The 15,104-nt window shown below is 43.6% G+C and overlaps 2 non-coding genes and 1 pseudogene across 2 annotated transcripts; all 3 read right to left on the bottom strand.

The window, feature by feature from the left end:
• Window positions 1–2,287: 2,287 nt before the first annotated feature.
• On the bottom strand, window positions 2,288–11,706 carry LOC120457688 (annotated as a pseudogene).
• Window positions 11,707–12,093: 387 nt separating this feature from the next.
• LOC120457686 lies at window positions 12,094–12,272 on the bottom strand. Its single transcript, XR_005617075.1, has one exon. It is a non-coding gene; the product is annotated as a 5.8S ribosomal RNA (ribosomal RNA).
• Window positions 12,273–13,093: 821 nt separating this feature from the next.
• Window positions 13,094–15,077, bottom strand: LOC120457687. Its single transcript, XR_005617076.1, has one exon. It is a non-coding gene; the product is annotated as a small subunit ribosomal RNA (ribosomal RNA).
• Window positions 15,078–15,104: the final 27 nt, after the last annotated feature.

The following is a 15,104-nucleotide window of genomic DNA, read 5'->3' as shown; positions in this document are numbered from 1 at the left end:
GAGGTCGGCAACCACTGCCTACCTATAGTAGTTTTTGAACCCTCTGTCGGTACCAGCCTTGCTTACACTACTATAACCTTTCACGTATATGGGCTATTCCTATAATTCTAAGAGAATATAGGAATATTTTATCATTTTTTCATTTATACATACGATAAATATTCATTTCCATATGATTAATATTTAATTTCCATATAATATTGTCGAAATCATATAAATACATAAGTTTCGAACAATACGAGAGGTCGGCAACCACTGCCTACCTATAGTAGTTTTTGAACCCTCTGTCGGTACCAGCCTTGCTTACACTACTATAACCTTTCACGTATATGGGCTATTCCTATAATTCTAAGAGAATATAGGAATATTTTATCATTTTTTCATTTATACATACGATAAATATTCATTTCCATATGATTAATATTTAATTTCCATATAATATTGTCGAAATCATATAAATACATAAGTTTCGAACAATACGAGAGGTCGGCAACCACTGCCTACCTATAGTAGTTTTTGAACCCTCTGTCGGTACCAGCCTTGCTTACACTACTATAACCTTTCACGTATATGGGCTATTCCTATAATTCTAAGAGAATATAGGAATATTTTATCATTTTTTCATTTATACATACGATAAATATTCATTTCCATATGATTAATATTTAATTTCCATATAATATTGTCGAAATCATATAAATACATAAGTTTCGAACAATACGAGAGGTCGGCAACCACTGCCTACCTATAGTAGTTTTTGAACCCTCTGTCGGTACCAGCCTTGCTTACACTACTATAACCTTTCACGTATATTGGCTATTCGTATAATTCTAAGAGAATATAGGAATATTTTATCATTTTATCATGTATACATACGATAAATATTCATTTCCATATGATTAATATTTAATTTCCTTATATTATTGTCGAAATCATATAAATACATAAGTTTCGAACAATACGAGAGGCAACCACTGCCTACCCTATGGTCGGCAACCACTGCCTACCTATAGTAGTATAGTATAGTATAGTAGTACTATAACCTTTCATATGTATGGGTTTTTTTTATATCATACTAATAGAAAATAGAAATATTCCATCATTTTTTCCTTTATATATATAAAATTATATTTATTTTATTAATTTTTCCTTTATTATAATATGATAAATATTTATATATACTTATATATTTTTCCTGTATTCATATAATATATATATTTTTTTTAATATGTATATTATTTAAATTAATATACTTATATATTTTTTCCTGTATTCATATAATATATATATTTTTTTTAATATGTATATTATTTAATTTAATATACTTATATATTGTCTGTATTCATATGATAAATATTTTTTATTTTCATATGAATGTTTTATATTTAATATACCTATAGTATTGGGGTTTCTTTCAAATACTATAAGAATATACGAATATTTCATATATTTTTTCTTTAGTCATAATAAAGTTATAATTTCTATTATAAGAGAAGGACACCACTTTCATTAGCGTCACTAAATTGATGACAAGCTATTTGGCAACCTGATAGAATTTCGTAGTCTTTATTTCTATCATTAGTAGATGGGGACAATTTCATATGCGTCACTAAATCGATGACGAGCCATTTGGCAACCTGATAGAATTTTGTAGTCTTTATTTCTATCATTAGTAGATGGGGACAATTTCATATGCGTCACTAAATTGATGACAAGCTATTTGGCAACCTGATAGAATTTCGTAGTCTTTATTTCTATCATTAGTAGATGGGGACAATTTCATATGCGTCACTAAATCGATGACGAGCCATTTGGCAACCTGATAGAATTTTGTAAAGTCTTTATTTCTATCATTTGTAGATGGGGAAAATTTCATATGCGTCACTAAATTGATGACAAGCTATTTGGCAACCTGATAGAATTTCGTAGTCTTTATTTCTATCATTAGTAGATGGGGACAATTTCATATGCGTCACTAAATCGATGACGAGCCATTTGGCAACCTGATAGAGTTTTGTAAAGTCTTTATTTCTATCATTAGTAGATAGTAGATAGATGGGGACAATTTCATTAGCGTCACTAAATCGATGACAAGCTATTTGGCAACCAGATAGAATTTTGTAGTCTTTATTTCTATCATATGATATATAATATCATATATCGCGTCCAGTCGGTCGGTCAGTCGCGTCCAGTCGGGGTGGCCGGCTCTCGAGGGCACTGCGCTTGCGCGCTAACCCTTCAAAAACCCACAACAAGTACACACGAGTACTCAATGGTCTTATTTATTTCGAATCATCAAGCAAAGGATAAGCTTCAGTGGATCGCAGTATGGCAGCTGCTCAACCACTTACAACACCTTGCCTGTTACAAAAGTCGTTTACAATTGATTCTAGGCTTTGTCATTGTATTAAATAATGCTTTTATATGTAACTAGCGCGGCATCAGGTGATCGAAGATCCTCCCAATTTACTATGTTACAAATTACATTGGCATCACATCCATTGTCGTTTATAAAGTAAATTATAAACTTTAAATGGTTTAGAAGCCATACAATGCAAATTGCCCCTTATTTATCATTGCAGTCCAGCACGGATACGACCTTAGAGGCGTTCAGGCATAATCCAACGGACGTAGCGTCATACCACTGTTCGCTCGAACAAGTATTGTGCCATTGGTCCGTACCTGCGGTTCCTCTCGTACTACGCAGGAATGCTGTCGCAACAACGTTTTGTCATTAGTAGGGTAAAACTAACCTGTCTCACGACGGTCTAAACCCAGCTCACGTTCCCTTGCATGGGTGAACAATCCAACGCTTGGTGAATTTTGCTTCACAATGATAGGAAGAGCCGACATCGAAGGATCAAAAAGCGACGTCGCTATGAACGCTTGGCCGCCACAAGCCAGTTATCCCTATGGTAACTTTTCTGACACCTCTTGTTAAAAACTCTTTAAACCAAAAGGATCGATAGGCCGAGCTTTTGCTGTCCCTGTGTGTACTGAACACCGAGATCAAGTCAGCATTTGCCCTTTTGCTCTATGTGTGGTTTCTGTCCGCACTGAGCTGGCCTTGGGACACCTCCGTTATTATTTGAGAGATGTACCGCCCCAGTCAAACTCCCTACCTGGCAATGTCCTTGAATTGGATCATACCTGAGTAATTGGAGTTATACCAAATTTTCAAATCAAAAATACATAAATGCATCGTTTTATTAAAGAATTTGTTTGCGATTATATAACAAACTCGTGATACTTTGATCAAGAAGCTTGCATCAAAACCCAATACCATAAGATATAATAAATATATCCGTATAATGGCTAGGAAATGATACACGTTCCATTTAATCAAGTAAGTAAGGAAACAATAAGAGTAGTGGTATTTCATTGACGATACCAAACCGAGGTCTAATATCTCCCACTTATTCTACACCTCTTATGTCTCCTTACACTGCCAGATTAGAGTCAAGCTCAAAAGGGTCTTCTTTCCCCGCTAATTATTCCAAGCCCGTTCCCTTGGCTGTGGTTTCGCTAGATAGTAGATAGGGACAGTGTGTGATTTCGGATCCCTCCGAACTTGTTTTACGTGGCGTGTTCCACATTGAAGGGATTACAACCACGACATCCAAAGATGCATTAGTCTGGATACGCCAGACAAACGTCCCGGTCTGGAAGCTATAGCTATGTACATAGCGACCACCCCGGTCGCAGATTCGAGTGCTTGCTTGCCGAGCAAGCACTCCCCCTTGCTGAGGAGCGAGATCTACCTAAAATCTCTACTGATCTAAGGGTCACAGCACCCGAGTTTTGCGTAAACCATCGCCGTAACTCAAACGTCGAGCACGAAGGCTCTACCCGCGATATGGGTACCAACCACAGCCACCACGATACTCCCACTAGGGGGCCTACCTCAATGAGCAACCTTGGAGAGCTACTCAACCCGTGGTACCGAAATTAGAGGCTCGGTCGGCCTCACTCCTTTGGCTCCGACAAGCACGGGCGGAGCGACCTATAGCCGTATTAGTCGCCTCCTACGACAAGCAACAGCGGACTGTGGTAGTATTCTCGCCCGCTAACCACACGGCGAAAGGTGTTGGGCTAAAGGCCCCTCCTCCTGCGGAACGCTTCCTCAGCGAACGCTGCCAGCCGTTGGGTCCTCTCTCGATCCTCCAGGATTCCTTCGAACATCCAGTTTTCGCCAACGCGCTGCACTCCAAGTCCATCGAGGTCTCGCAAATCTGCATACAGGGGGCAAGCGCACAATACGTGCATCCAGTCCTCATATGGATCGCCACATGCGCAAGCTGTGGTATCGCTGAGGGCTCTCCCGTGCAAAAATGCATTAAACGACCCGTGCCCAGTAAGCAGGAAAGACGCCTTCATCGAGAAACCAAAATTTGGATCCCGATAAACGAGAGTGACATCTGGGATGAACCTATGCGTCACCCGTCCTGGTTCGCTGTCGTCGTCCCATCTGTTCTGCCAACTCCGCAGCATGCACTCCTCCGAGCGAGTCTTTCTCTGCTCCCAGCTTAGACAAGCGATGTCCTCGCCGTAGAGCCAGTCGTTCTCCTCCAGCGGGTATCCACGTTTTAGCTTGTAATTGACCGCTAATTGCTTAGCAGCCAAGTCAAGCGGGGGGGCTCCACCAAGAACCTGCAGTGCCACGGTGGACACTGTTCGGCAAGCCGAAAGGCATCCAAGCAGGATCAGCCTCTGGCAGGAGGCTAGTCGCCTCTTGGCAGCTACTTGCCCGGCGGTGTCATACCATACCGGGGCACCAAACAGCACACAGGGTGCCATGAGTCCGTCATATATGGTCCGCCTGGCTCGAGGACTGAAGCCCCAGTCGGCTCGAAGCACACGCGCCAATGCTCCAACGACTCCGGTCATCCGCTGACGCAGCGAAGCTATGTGCGTGAGGAATTTCATTCCCTCACTGACCGTGATGCCAAGATACCGACAGGTACGCACATACGGCAAGTTCGCTCCAGCAAACCTTACCGTGGGCGCACGTCTCAAAGTACCTTTGAGCAGCATTATTACCGTCTTGTTGGTCGAGACGGCAACGCCAACTTCCGCTCCCCACGTTTCTACGATGGACATAAGTTGCGCTCCTTTTTCCTCTAACACGACTCGGGAGTTTCCCTCGACGAGAAGAAGCAGATCATCCGCGTATGCACTCAGCAGGCAATACGGCTCGAGGCGCTGAAGCAGTACATCCATTAGCGTGTCCCAAATAAACGGGCCGCTAATTGACCCCTGCGGGCAACCTCTAGTTACCGGCACATCCACAGCACCGGAACTGCTTCGGATCACTGCTCTTCGGCCGGAGAAAAAACTCTGCCACAAGCTCATTTCCCGGCATCCCAAGTCGGCTAGTCGGCGCAGTGCAGCACTCCATTCGACGTTGTCAAATGCTCCTTTGAAGTCCACGAATGTGCCGAGCACATATTGCGCCGGGCTGGCGTCAACACTGCTCTTCACGTGCCTCCAAGCATCCTCCACACATCGTCCTTGGCGAAATCCGAATTGCCATCTGCAGCCTTCCGGAAGAACTTCTCTCGCTCGATTCACCATGATTGCCTCGAGCACCTTACCAAAAACTGGCAGCAAGCATATTCCCCTGTATGAGGAGGGCTCACACTTGTCCTTCTCGGGTCCCTTGAGCAGCGCCACTACTCGTGGACACTTCCACTCGTTGGGAAAGTATCCCGATTGGATGCATCGGGAATACAACGATGCCAGGTGCTGAGGTATGGCGCGCCAGACTGCCTTGCAGATAGCGCCATTGATGCCGTCCAAGCCGGGCGAGCGCTTGCTCTTGAGCCGGGCGATACAGGCTTCAACCTCGTGCGATTCAAGGGCCGGTGGGACTTCCTCCACGATGGCAATCGGTGCATCGGACTCCGCAACTGGGAAAAAGTTGCGGAGGAGCACTCGTGCGCAATCACCCCAATCAGTGATCAACTCGCCATTCACGCGGAGGCACCCAATCTCCGTGCACTTTCTGCGGCCTCGGCATATCTTGTAGACGCGCCCCCATGGGTCATCGGCGTTTTCTCCCACGAAGCGTTTCCAGTCATTCATCTTAGCCCTCCCAATGAGCTTCTTGTAGTTGGCTGAGGCACGCCTCAGCCCTACCACCAAGAGCTCTGCCGCGGCATCATCATCGTGACGCCGTGCATCCTGGAGTCGGCGACGAAGTCTCCGGACTTCGCGTCTCGCAGCGCAGAGGTCGGCAGTCCACCAACGTGCTCTTCTGCTGGGCGGTCGAATCGACTTTCTTCCCAGCGCAATATCGCACACATTATGTACTATACTGCGCAGGGTCGAAACTTGCTGGTCCAACGGCGACTCTGAGAAGTTTTCCGGAAGTTCGGCTGTTCTACTCACCATTTCCTCTTTGAACAATCGCCAACGAGCATTGGAGAAGTTCCAGGACGGCACAGGAGCTATGCTCTCAACTGCGCTCGTGGTACTTGGTTCGGTCACAACAGTAATGATGTTGTGATCGCTCAATTCCCACTCATCCACTCTCCACTCATATGTGGCCCACATAGATGCTGCCTCGTTGACAATTGTCACGTCGATATCACTACGAGCTCTGTAGTTATCGAACGTGTACACCTGTGTTGGCTGGTTTAGGGCGGCGGCTCTTGCCTCCAGCATCCACTCGGACAGCAGCTCACCCCGACTGTAGTTAGCTTGCCCCTCGGCATGTCGAGAGAGTTTGCTAAACCACATGGGGGACACTGCATTCGCGTCGAGGCCCAGGATTGCGGGGGTTCTGCTGGCCTGCAGCAGGACCGCATCCATGTACCGAAGGTACGGTTCCAAAGGTGCATCAAATTGGCAGTATGCTGAGCAAAGGAAGATTGAGCCAAAACTCCCTTTAACGACCAGACATACGCCATAATCCGTGGTGAGGGTCTCCACTGGCATACAGATGGCATCCTGAAGATCCACTAGGATGGCTGCCTTCCCTCGCCGGTCGGTGAAGATCCTCATTCCTTCAGGCAGCACATCCATCCCCTCGCCGCCGAGATACGGCTCCTGCACCAGTGCGAACATTGAGCCCGATCTCCTGAGTCGGACTCCGAGCTCGATGGTCGCAGCTCGGCCTCGGCCACAGTTCGCTTGGATTAAGCTAAACATTAATGTCTAGCTTGCACCCTCGCTAGCACCGCGCCGTATATCGGGCATGCATCCGAGAGCATGTAATGCCCCGAGGGTTGCCCTCTGTGACGGCAGTTCCGGCAGTCCACCGGGTTCGGGCACTTTGCCGCGGTGTGGCCTTGTTGCCCGCACTGGCGGCATACATTCGTCTTCTGGCGGCATTCGCTGACCTTGTGGTCGAAACCCACACACCTGTGGCAGGCATATGTCCGGACCTGCGATCGGCATCGGAAAGAAAACCACTTGATGTAGACACGGCCTACATCCAGTTTCGCCATCGCCTTGTCGCTGACCTCTAGCGTCACGTTAACAGTGGCGCCGTCAGTCACCGACCACGCCTTGGTGACCAGGTGCACCGACCTCTTGAACTCCGAGGCCGTCATCTCGCCGTCGAAGTTATTCTCGTGGAGCTCCTGCATAAACTCCTCTGGGCCGATTGCTGTGTCGACGTCGTAGACGACGACTTTCGGCTTCTCGGCCGCGTTTCGCGCCACATTCAGCCCTACTTCGGCGAATTTTTTAGAGCTCACAACCTTCTGCAGCTCTCCGACTGAAGGAGTCCGGATAACTGCTCCACCACCTCGGCGGAGCTCACGCACCTCATGCACCCTGACTCCGAGGGAGGGTGCGACCATCGTGCGCACCTTTTCGGCTATCGCCTTCCCCGATAGCGCTGGGTCATCGCACTTCACCACTGCTGACCACGTCTCGCGAACCTTCGTGGTCCGCGGGGCCGCAATGGGTGCAGCCTGAGGCGTCTGGGGAAGACGCGAAATTGCGGAGGTCGGTGGGGGCGGCATAGCCAACCGCGTCTCCAGTTCTCCACACCGGAGCATCAATGCCATCACCAGCTCATCGTAGCGGCTAATGGCAAACGAGAGCTCATCAGTGTTGACTCCTCCTAGGCTGCGAAAGCTGTTTCTCACCATTCGCTGCGTGGCCGACAGCTCTGCCATCATGGCTGCTTGCCCAGCACGGGCGGCAGCGGAGGCAACTGTGGCATTGGCAACAGCAGGTGTAGCGACAGGGGCAGCAACAGGAGCAGCAGCAGGGGCAGCAGCAGGGGCAGCAGCAGGGGCAGCAGCAGGGGCAGCAGCAGGGGCAGCAGCAGGGGCAGCAGCAGTGGCAGCAGCAGGGGCAGCAGCAGTGGCAGCAGTAGTGGCAGCAGGGACCATCCGGGGGTCCTCCAGCGACGAAGGCGCCTCATCCAGCGCTCCCACAGGCTCGGGAACACCACGCAAGGCCACAGCAACGAGCTTGGCCTGCGTAGCTGCCGAGCTCTTAGAAGCCTGGTGGCTTCTGCGCCTGCCTCGTCCCGGCTTCCGCGACGCGCTGCTGGCGCTCGCGGCACTCGCGGCACTCGCGCTGCTGTCGCTCTCCATAGGACTTACCACGATTGTGGCTCCTCCTTCTGGCGACTCCGGAAATTGCGCGCTCACTGTCACAAGTTGGTTGCTTTGGTGCACGAGCTCCACCTATTGGCAGATTTGCGTAACCAAAGTACCAGTCTGGCAGCACCGAACCGTCCCAAGACACAGACCGTAGCAGCGACAACAACCAAACAGCTGATTGCTGGTAGCGCGGACACAAACCGACAGGCCCAGCTGTTTAACAGCTGTCCGAAAGCTCGCCTGGAACCACGTGCTGTTCTCAGTGGAAAATTTTGCAATAAATTATTGCGAATTGTTCCGAAATCACAGGCTTTGCGCTCGCGTAAATAATATCACTATTTCCGCGGAGCACTCAACCACCGATTAATTCACTTTCCGAACTTTGTTTTACAAAGAAAACTTAGCTTTTCGCAATCTGAACACGAGCGTACCGAAAACACGTCCGTCGTTAATCCATTCATGCGCGTCACTAATTAGATGACGAGGCATTTGGCTACCTTAAGAGAGTCATAGTTACTCCCGCCGTTGACCCGCGCTTACTTGAATTTCTTCACTTTGACATTCAGAGCACTGGGCAGAAATCACATTGTGTCAACACCCGCTAGGGCCATCACAATGCTTTGTTTTAATTAGACAGTCGGATTCCCCAAGTCCGTGCCAGTTCTGAATTGATTGTTAATTGATAATCGTTATAATTAATAAGAACTAATTGGTTTAACCCAAATAGTATTCTTAAAAATTTTAGCAAGAAAGTTCCACAATTGGCTACGTAACTAAACTATCCGGGGAACAAGAAACTAACATAAATGCTAGAAACTCTATTTACCCAGAACGAGCACATAAACCATGTTATTGTTTCCCAATCAAGCCCGACTATCTCAATCTTCAGAGCCAATCCTTATCCCGAAGTTACGGATCTAATTTGCCGACTTCCCTTACCTACATTATTCTATCGACTAGAGACTCTTCACCTTGGAGACCAGCTGCGGATATTGGTACGGCCTGTTGAGAAGTTTGCGTGTCCCCACCATAAATTTTCAAGGTCCGAGGAGAAAATATCGACACAACAGTATATGTCATGCTCTTCTAGCCCATCTACCATATCTCTCTGCGAAAGACTTCCATGGTAGTACGGCTATAAAACAGAAAAGAAAACTCTTCCGATATCTCTCGACGGCTTCTTTATGGTCGTTCCTGTTGCCAGGATGAGCACGAGGCCCATATTTAATAACAAACGGATACTCAACAGGTTACGGAATTGGAACCGTATTCCCTTTCGTTCAAAATTATTCAAGTGTATTATAATTATTCGCTTTTTTATGTAGTTTGGCATTTTTGTTTTACTTGAAAATTTTCGGCTTTCGCCTTGAACTTAGGACCGACTAACTCGTGATCAACCACTGTTCACACGAAACCCTTCTCCACTTCAGTCCTCCAAGGTCTCATTCGATTATTTGCTACTACCACCAAGATCTGTACCAATGGCAGCTCCATGCAGGCTTACGCCAAACACTTCTACGCATACCATTGTACCTTCCTACTCACTAAAGTTTCAAAATTTATATCACAAGTAATATAAATCATCTACTTTAGCGGTAATGTATAGGTATACAACTTAAGCGCCATCCATTTTAAGGGCTAGTTGCTTCGGCAGGTGAGTTGTTACACACTCCTTAGCGGATTTCGACTTCCATGATCACCGTCCTGCTGTTTTAAGCAACCAACGCCTTTCATGGTATCTGCATGAGTTGTTAATTTGGGCACCGTAACATTACGTTTGGTTCATCCCACAGCGCCAGTTCTGCTTACCAAAAGTGGCCCACTGGGCACATTATATCATAACCTTGAACTTCATATCAAGAAAGTTAAGGTTCTTACCCATTTAAAGTTTGAGAATAGGTTAAGATCGTTTCGACCCTAAGGCCTCTAATCATTCGCTTTACCAGATAAGATTATTTTATATAATATTAAAATGCACCAGCTATCCTGAGGGAAACTTCGGAAGGAACCAGCTACTAGATGGTTCGATTGGTCTTTCGCCCCTATACTCAATTCTGACAATCGATTTGCACGTCAGAACTGTTTCGGTCTTCCATCAGGGTTTCCCCTGACTTCAACCTGATCAAGTATAGTTCACCATCTTTCGGGTCACAGCATATATGCTCAAGGTACGTTCCAGTTAGAGGCATAAATAATATAAATATACATTATACATAACTATATAGAACGCCCCGGGATTGTGTTAATTAGCTATAAATAGTTAAAAAACTAATCCCATTAGTGGTCAAGTTAATTACGCTATTAGGTTTATATCCCAATAACTTGCACATATGTTAGACTCCTTGGTCCGTGTTTCAAGACGGGTCCCGAAGGTATCCTGAATCTTTCGCATTGTTAATCATACAAGTGCATATAATAAACATAAAAATCAATGATAATTATGCCATTATATAATTCCGAAAAATTAACGCACTGTAATCATATAAATCTATCAGCACTTTATCAAATTAATAACATTTATTCTGTTTTAAAATGCAAGCACTTTAATTTGAATAAACTATAAGTTATATTTTATGATAAATTTGGGATATGCTAATAGATTACAATGTCCTTATATGGAAAAAATGCACACTATCCTTATAATATTATTTAAATATTACAATTTTAATGATGAATTTTCCATAACGGATATTCAGGTTCATCGGGCTTAACCTCTAAGCAGTTTCACGTACTGTTTAACTCTCTATTCAGAGTTCTTTTCAACTTTCCCTCACGGTACTTGTTTACTATCGGTCTCATGGTTATATTTAGTTTTAGATGGAGTTTACCACCCACTTAGTGCTGCACTATCAAGCAACACGACTCTTTGGAAACATCATCTAGTAATCATTAACGTTATACGGGCCTGGCACCCTCTATGGGTAAATGGCCTCATTTAAGAAGGACTTAAATCGTTAATTTCTCATACTAGAATATTGACGCTCCATACACTGCATCTCACATTTGCCATATAGACAAAGTGACTTAGTGCTGAACTGTTTTCTTTTCGCTCGCCGCTACTAAGAAAATCCTTGTTAGTTTCTTTTCCTCCCCTAATTAATATGCTTAAATTCAGGGGGTAGTCCCATATGAGTTGAGGTTGTATATAACTTTTTATTGCCATTAATTCTTAATATATAATGATAAAACATTTTAATAAATTCGTTGTAATATATCCATTATTTCTTGTAGCATAGTATTATCCATTAACGAACCAACGAAGAATAATAATATAACCAAGTTTTTTTCTATTTTCGAATCATTAATAAGAGACAATCCTAGATGAAAAATAATTCAATTTTTTATGCTAGACATTTCTCAGTATTATTTGATTGAAAAAGAAAATATTTCTCTTCGTTTTTCACATCCAAATGTGAGGATAATGTTTTTCATATATAGTTTTTAATATTATGAATAAAATTATTATTTTATCCAATAATATACCATATGCTTATAAAAATTTATAAACAACTTAATTAGCATAGTCTTACAACCCTCAACCATATGTAGTCCAAGCAGCACTATAAAATTAATTAAAGTACATAACAGCATGGACTGCGATATGCGTTCAAAATGTCGATGTTCATGTGTCCTGCAGTTCACACGATGACGCACAGTTTGCTGCGTTCTTCATCGACCCATGAGCCGAGTGATCCACCGCTTAGAGTTTTATAATTTATTTCTATATATTGTCAATAGTTTTTTTATTGAAAGAAATTAAAAATACACCATTTTACTGGCATATATCAATTCCTTCAATAAATGTATTTTTATACCTAAAATAAATGCTGCGAAATGTCTTAGTTTCATATAAGCATTATGTATCATGTAATTATATTTTATTTGTATTTAACCAATATGGGCGATACATACTGCAATTTATATAAAACATTAACCTGATGGATGCCAGGTACAACATTGTATATTTTAGGTTGTTGCATTAGCCAACGTATGCTCATAACTTAGATGAACAATACATATTCGCAACGCGTGTATATTATGGTCCATATACACACAAATTTTTTGTTACCATTTTTATTTGATTTCGAATGTTCGAATTATTAGGAAATACATTGTTTATTTTTATTTGAATGCCGTTTATTTAATTTAATGTTGTGAGCCAACGATACCCATCACACAACATTAAGTTTTAATAGAAATGTTAAAATGTGGTCACCAGTCACTTTTAACATACATATGTGGTAATGTGGTCCCCAATCACATTACCTTTGTGGTTGCCAGCCACATTTATTTATTATATAAATATATCAATATTTTGTTTGATTCCATTGAGAAATCAATCAATTGAATATTATTGTGTTAGATAATATTCATATATAAACGCATTTGCAAATAATCATAAATCATGTGCATTTCTAAAGTAATCTCATCATTCATATATCATATGCTTTTGTAATTTGGTATTTTGGTAAATTCAATTTATTTGTATTATAACAAATGTGTTTATTAACGGTAAGGATATTATACAATAATGATCCTTCCGCAGGTTCACCTACGGAAACCTTGTTACGACTTTTACTTCCTCTAAATAATCAAGTTCGGTCAACTTTTGCGAAACAACCGTAACACGCAAGGCGTCACAGTGATCACGTCCGGAGACCTCACTAAATAATTCAATCGGTAGTAGCGACGGGCGGTGTGTACAAAGGGCAGGGACGTAATCAATGCGAGTTAATGACTCACACTTACTGGGAATTCCAAGTTCATGTGAACAGTTTCAGTTCACAATCCCAAGCATGAAAGTGGTTCAGCGGTTTACCCGGACCTCTCGGTCTAGGAAATACACGTTGATACTTTCATTGTAGCGCGCGTGCAGCCCAGGACATCTAAGGGCATCACAGACCTGTTATTGCTCAATCTCATTATTGCTAGACGCAATTTGTCCATTTAAGAAGCTAGTGTCCTTATAATGGGACAAACCAACAGGTACGGCTCCACTTACATAAACACATTCAAACACAATAAACATTTTACTGCCACCATGAATGAAGGCTATATAAGCTTCAGCACCATAATCCTGAAGATATCTATTTAATATATTTGAGTCTCGTTCGTTATCGGAATTAACCAGACAAATCACTCCACGAACTAAGAACGGCCATGCACCACCACCCATAGATTCGAGAAAGAGCTATCAATCTGTCTTACACACTTATGTTCGGACCTGGTAAGTTTTCCCGTGTTGAGTCAAATTAAGCCGCAGGCTCCACTCCTGGTGGTGCCCTTCCGTCAATTCCTTTAAGTTTCAGCTTTGCAACCATACTTCCCCCGGAGCCCAAAAGCTTTGGTTTCCCGGGAAGCGACTGAGAGAGCCATAAAAGTAGCTACACCCAATTGCTAGCTGGCATCGTTTATGGTTAGAACTAGGGCGGTATCTGATCGCCTTCGAACCTCTAACTTTCGTTCTTGATTAATGAAAACATCTTTGGCAAATGCTTTCGCTTAAGTTAGTCTTACGACGGTCCAAGAATTTCACCTCTCGCGTCGTAATACTAATGCCCCCAAACTGCTTCTATTAATCATTACCTCTTGATCTGAAAACCAATGAAAGCAGAACAGAGGTCTTATTTCATTATCCCATGCACAGAATATTCAGGCATTTGAAGCCTGCTTTAAGCACTCTAATTTGTTCAAAGTAATAGTACCGGCCACAATAACACTCGTTTAAGAGCACTAATGCAGGTTTTTTAATAGGAGGAACATATGAAAAATACAAGTATTTAATCACATATAAGACCCACCGGTAATAGCTTACATACATAAAGGTATAGTACTAACCACAATTGTAAGTGTACTACCCGTATGAAGCACAAGTTCAACTACGAACGTTTAACCGCAACAACTTAATATACGCTATTGGAGCTGGAATTACCGCGGCTGCTGCACCAGACTTGCCCTCCAATTGGTCTTGTTAAAGGATTTAAAGTGTACTCATTCCAATACAGGGCCTCGGATATGAGTCCTGTATTGTTATTTTTCGTCACTACCTCCCCGAGCTGGGAGTGGGTAATTTACGCGCCTGCTGCCTTCCTTAGATGTGGTAGCCGTTTCTCAGGCTCCCTCTCCGGAATCGAACCCTGATTCCCCGTTACCCGTTGCAACCATGGTAGTCCTAGATACTACCATCAAAAGTTGATAGGGCAGACATTTGAAAGATCTGTCGTCGGTACAAGACCATACGATCTGCATGTTATCTAGAGTTCAACCAATAAAACGATCTTGCGATCGCTTGGTTTTAGCCTAATAAAAGCACATGTCCCATAAGGTTCATGTTTTAATTGCATGTATTAGCTCTAGAATTACCACAGTTATCCAAGTAACTGTTAACGATCTAAGGAACCATAACTGATATAATGAGCCTTTTGCGGTTTCACTTTTAATTCGTGTGTACTTAGACATGCATGGCTTAATCTTTGAGACAAGCATATAACTACTGGCAGGATCAACCAGAATAATGTTTCTTTCTTCATATTTCATTCA

The sequence above is a fragment of the Drosophila santomea genome, unplaced genomic scaffold (genome assembly GCF_016746245.2).
Source record: "Drosophila santomea strain STO CAGO 1482 unplaced genomic scaffold, Prin_Dsan_1.1 Segkk76_quiver_pilon_scaf, whole genome shotgun sequence".
Classification (NCBI taxonomy): Eukaryota; Metazoa; Arthropoda; class Insecta; order Diptera; family Drosophilidae; genus Drosophila; species Drosophila santomea.
This window is presented reverse-complemented; position numbering and strand designations above follow the sequence as displayed.